This window comes from Nycticebus coucang, chromosome 3 (assembly GCF_027406575.1).
Source record: "Nycticebus coucang isolate mNycCou1 chromosome 3, mNycCou1.pri, whole genome shotgun sequence".
In the NCBI taxonomy this organism is placed as follows: domain Eukaryota; kingdom Metazoa; phylum Chordata; class Mammalia; order Primates; family Lorisidae; genus Nycticebus; species Nycticebus coucang.
Window position 1 is genome coordinate 20,558,200 of NC_069782.1, and position 6,000 is coordinate 20,564,199.

Consider the following 6,000-nt stretch of genomic DNA (forward strand, 5'->3'; position numbering starts at 1 on the left):
CATTTTAATAATGAGGAACACCTGAGTCATTTCTACTATAGTAACTAACAAGTCAAAAATGCCCATGACCTCTACTACTATTGAACATTGTTTTGGTGGTTTTAGCCAGTGAAATTTAGCCAAGAGAAACAATTCCTACAGGAATTGTAAAAAAGTTAATTATTTCTATTCATAGATGACATGAAAATACCCTTGAAGAACACTAGAGACCCCGTGAATAAACTCAAACTTTAAAAGAATTCTGCAAGGTAGCAGGATATAAAAGTAGCATGTAAAAATTCAAAGCCTTTATTTACATACACAAGAGATAACCAGGTAGAAAATATAATGGAAGAAGAAACAAGCTTTATTTACAATGGCAACAAAAATGATAAAATATTTAGGAATATGCCACTGCTCCTTTCCCTCTCTTAGAATCCCTATGGCTCTTTCTTTCCGACTTGGGTCCAGTGAGTGACCCCAGTGGAGAAAGTGGCAAGAAGAAGTGGCATTCTGCCATGGAGGGGTGAGTTGGCCTATTAACGTTGATGGCCACACCATCAACATTAATAGGCCCATTCATGGAATGGGCAAGAAGCATGCCCCTTAGTCACTCAAAGAGATTTGGAAATTTGCCATGAAAGGGTGAGGACTTCAAATGTGCGTATGTATACCAGGGTCAACAAAATCATCTGGTCCAAGGCTAGAAAATGTCCTGTACCGTATTGGAGTGCTGTTGCCCAAGAAAGGTAATGAGGAAGAAGACTGCCATTTGGTTACCTACGTAACCTGCCACCTCTTTCTAAAAACTACACTCAATGTGAATGAGAACTAACTGCTGATTGTCAAATAGAGTTATTAAAAAGCTATTACCCACATATTTAGGAATAAATTTAACAAAAAAACACTCAAAACCTATATTTAAAACATATAAAATATTTCTGAGGACATGGACGTATTTCGTTTGACACACTGGAAAGACATCCCTTGATCCTTGCTAGGGCATTTCAACATCATCAAGATGTCACTTTTCTTTAAGTTAATTTATAAATTTAACGCAATCCCCGATAAAAGTATCAATAAGTTTTTTTCCCCCTTGCAGTGAGACAATATGAAACTAAATGTCATTTTAAAGCTTTTATTTAAACAAGTATAAAACAAATATTAGGAACTTGTTTTCTATGGAAAAATAAAAATATACAAATAACTAGGAAAACTCACTGAAAAAGAATAGCCATGAGGGGGACCTGGCTTAGCTAATATTAAAATACATTTAAGAGCCTCTATAATTCAGAATATGGTAATTGTACATGAGTAAGATAGAGCAATGCAATAGAAAATCCAGAAATTGATCCAACTCCATAGGGAAATACAGTGTATAATAAAGGTGGCATTTTTCTTTTTCCTCCTTTTTTTCTTTAAGAAACTGTGGAATCTCAGGCGGCCTTTGACTATATTTGCCCAGGCTGGATTGGAACTCCTGGATTCAAACCATCCTTCCACCTCAGCCTTTTGAATAGCACACACACCACTGAACCTGGCTTAAAGGAAATATTAAAAAAATCAGCAGGGTGAGGATGAACTTTTTAGCAAATGATATTGAGATAACTGGATAGCTATTCAGAAAAAAATAACATTAGATCAATTCCTCGTATTACATACAGTTCTGTCTGTCCTTGGGAATTTTCAGTCTTTTGGGGACAATAAAGCAAATAAACAAATTACATACTACAATAAAAGATGTTTTTTAGGAGTATATTATAGGAGAAAGGTATAGGGGGAAGGTGTAGAGTTTGCAATTACAGTGTCTAAAAGTGGGGGTAGAGAAAGCTACATGGAGGCAAATAGGGATGTTTGAGCAAAGGTTTCAAGGGAGCAAGCCATGAGCATAACCTTAATTCCAAATAGATAAGGAGGGTAAGATAAAATGACAAATCAATCTGTAAAGAAACAAAAAATGCTGAACAAACCATGTGCTTAAAAAGTTAATACCTAATGGACAACTCAGGATTATCATAGGAATCTAAGTTGGTTTAACATTAGAAAAATACATAAATCTTATTCACCACATTTACAAATTGAAGGGAAAAAGTATGTGATTTTTCAGTAGATACAGAAAAAATTCAATAGATTGCAACACATTTATGACTTAAGACAAAAGACAAAAAAACGAAAGAAACAAACAAAAGACTCCTATCAAACTAAGAACAGAAGGTAAACTTTCAAGAAAGGCAACAACCAGACATCTATGTATAACATCTTTAATGCTTTTTTATTTATTTATTTTATTTATTTATTATTACTATTTTTTTTTTATATATTTTTTTGTAGAGACAGAGTCTCACTGTACTGCCTTCGGGTAGAGTGCTGTGGCGTCACACAGCTCACAGCAACCTCTAACTCTTGGGCTTACGGGATTCTCTTGCCTCAGCCTCCCGAGCAGCTGGGACTACAGGCGCCCGCCACAACGCCTGGCTATTTTTTTGTTGCAGTTTGGCAGGGGCTGGGTTTGAACCCGCCACCCTCGGCATACGGGGCTGGCGCTCTACTCACTGAGCCACAGGCGCCGCCCAATGCTTTTTTATTTTATTATTGTTTTTTAATTAAGTCTTTTGTACAAAGATCACAAATACATTTATGCCCATTTCAGTGTGTTGATTATTTGTACAAATTGGAGTGCTTACATCATACTAATCAGCATAGCTTTCATCTCCTTTACCCAATTAAAGCATTAGGACATTTGTGTTCTTTTTTTTTTTTTGTAGAGACAGAGTCTCACTTTATGGCCCTTGGTATAGTGCCGTGGCCTCACACAGCTCACAGCAACCTCCAACTCCTGGGCTCAAGCGATTCTCTTGCCTCAGCCTCCCGAGCAGCTGGGACTACAGGCGCCCACCACAACGCCCGGCTATTTTTTGGTTGCAGTTTGGCCGGGGGCCGGGCTTGAACCCTCCACCCTCAGTATATGGGGCCGGCGCCCCACCGACTGAGCCACAGGCGCCGCCCAGGACATTTGTATTCTATACATGATAGAACCAACTTGTACTTGCAATGTGCTCCATAATTGTGGTCCCCCTACTGTCCTCTACTATCCCTCCCACTCCCTTTCCCATCCCTCGCCCTACCCTTCCCTCCTTTATCATAGACTAAAGTTGTGTTTCTTTCATGTTAATAGTACTTTGGAAGCATGCCCTTTAAAGTGGGAAAGAAGACAATGTTCAGGACTGAAGCGTCTATTCATCTTTGTACTAGATAGTGCAGTCAAAAAAAGGAGGGGAATCTAAGAATTGGAAGGAAGAAACAAAAAAGTTATCATTCACAGATAATAGGATTATAAAATCCCAGACTCTATAGTGAAATTATTAGAAGTAATGTAAGAGTTTTAGCATTTGCTGGATGTGTTAAACAGAAAAAAAAGACCCTAGACAAGTTTAAATTTTAACTGAGTTTATTTGAGCAAACCAAAATAAAGCAAAGCAAAGCAAAACCAATTCTCTGATAGGGTAGTCTGCTAAACAAGAGCAGGTTCAGAGAACTCCAACTATTAACATGATCTGACAGCTACAGGAAAGAGAAGTGCAGTGTAGAGACAAGTTCACTGGTTACAGCTTAATTGGTTAATTGGTTACAGAGGTTCCTGCAATGAATTAAAGCTGAGATAGCGCAGTGAATGCCATATTGGTTTAGTCTGTTAGGCTTAGTGGAAAAGTATAGTCCAAATCAATGGCCTCTCATAAATTCATTTAACATAAAAAGATTAATATCACAAATCAATTATATTTTTATGTACCAGCAACAATGGAAACAAAATAAAAATAAAATATATTATTTATAAATCTAATAAATGTACTTGCAATGTGCAAACCTGCATAGAGAAAATGTTTCAATTTTACTGAATGATATTACAGAAATCTCAAATAAATGGAAAATGTGCTATGTTAAAGAACAGGAGTGAATTCTCCCTAAATTCATCTATACATTCTATGAAATTTCGATTACAAAAAAAAAAAAACTTGCTGGATTTTAGAGACAGAGTCTCACTGTACCGCCCTCGGGTAGAGTGCTGTGGTGTCACACGGCTCACAGCATCTTCTAACTCTTGGGCTTACGCGATTCTCCTGCCTCAGCCTCCCGAGCAGCTGGGACTACAGGCGCCCGCCACAACGCCCGGCTATTTTTTTGTTGCAGTTTGGCCGGGGCTGGGTTGGAACCCGCCACCCGCGGCATATGGGGCCGGCGCCCTACTCACTGAGCCACAGCCGCCGCCCTCCAGCAAGTTTTTTTAAATGAATCTTGGAAAACTGATTCTAAAATTACTTAAAAAATTAAAGTTCAGGAATACACAGGATATTCAGGAGAAAAGAATAAGGTGTCACACTTGACCTATTAGACACTAAAGCTTTAATAAAAGTGGAGTAATGTAAACTGTGGTTCAGAACAAAGGTAAACTGACCATTGGAACAGGATAGGAAGACTCAAAAACATTTTGGAGGGCAGCACTGGCCACATGCAACAGGGCTGGTCGGTTTGAACGCAGCCCAGGCCTGCTAAAACAAAAAAATAGCCCGGTGTTGTGGTGGGCACCTGTAGTCCCAGCTGCGTGGGAGGCTGAGACAAGAGAATCTCTTGAGCCCAGGAGTTTGAGGTTGCTGTGAGCTGTGACACCACAGCACTCTAGCAAGGGCGACATAGTGAAACTCTGTCTCAATAAAACAAACAAAAAAAAAAACATTTGGAAACCATGTCTGTTTCAGGGTGAGCACAGCCTTATTCAATAAATGATTACAGGACAAACGGTTTTCACCTAGGCGAAAAAGTATTTGGATTCCCTACCTGACACCAGGCACAAAAATCGATTCTAGAACGAAGACTTAAAAATGAAAAATAAACCATATAGTACCTTTATAAAGAGCATACTTATAACTTTGACCCGAAATATACAAAAGCAAATTATGTAACCAAAATATGCGTATCCCTGTAATATTCTGAAATCTAAAGAAAAAAAGAAAAAAAAAAACCTTTGCAGGAACTATACGGGACCTTTGGGGGTTGGGGCTGGGAATATTTTTCTGACTTGAGGGTAAAGATAAATTTCTTTGACATGACACAGAAAGACAGATATAAAGATTAATAGCTGCTATATATAAAGTCCCACAAACCAATAAGGAACATGTCACCCCCCGGCTAAAAAAACATTGTCAAGAAACCAAAATAGATATTTTAAGGAAAAGGAGCCAATAAGCATTGAAAGAGCTTAAACTTGTGAGTAACTGGAGGAATATAAAAGACCCCAAACAAACATCATTTTACACCCCCTCGCCTGGCAAAACTAAGAAATCTGCCTATACTAGGGCGGCGCCTGTGGCTCAAGGAGTAGGGCGCCGGCCCCATACGCCGGAGGTGGTGGGTTCAAACCCAGCCCCCGCCAAAAAAAAAAAAAGAAAGAAAGAAATCTGCCGATACCAAGTGATGACGAATGTACATACGACGGGAACCCATTCTGCCGGTGGGAACTTACACACATCAGAGAACAATTATTGGTCTTAGCCTGTGACCCAGGCAATTGTCTTCACTCAAAACTGCAACGCATTTGCAAGAGATTTAGAAAATTCTTAACGGGATGGTTTACATAGGTCCTCCTCTGGAAATAACAGAGATATCCATGAGAAGAAATTCAACGGCTCAATTGTTGGGAAGCGTCCCGTGGGCTGCCCCACAGCAGCGACACCGAGGGCCACACGCAGTAACAGGTTCTCCCAGGCGTGGACTAAATACACCAGGGCACAATCGATTTATTTATTTATTTTGGAACGCTGAACACGTGTTGTTGATTTTTATTTATTTATTTCGAGATAGTCTCCAGCTGTCGCCCTCGGCGGCAGGTGTTTGAGGTTGCTCAGGAGGCGGAGGCAGAAGAATCGCTTACGCCACGTGGCGTCGCAGCTCACGGCGACCTCCAACTCCGGGCCTTAAACGATTCTCCTGCCTCCGCCTCCCGAGCAGCTGGGACCACAGGCGCCC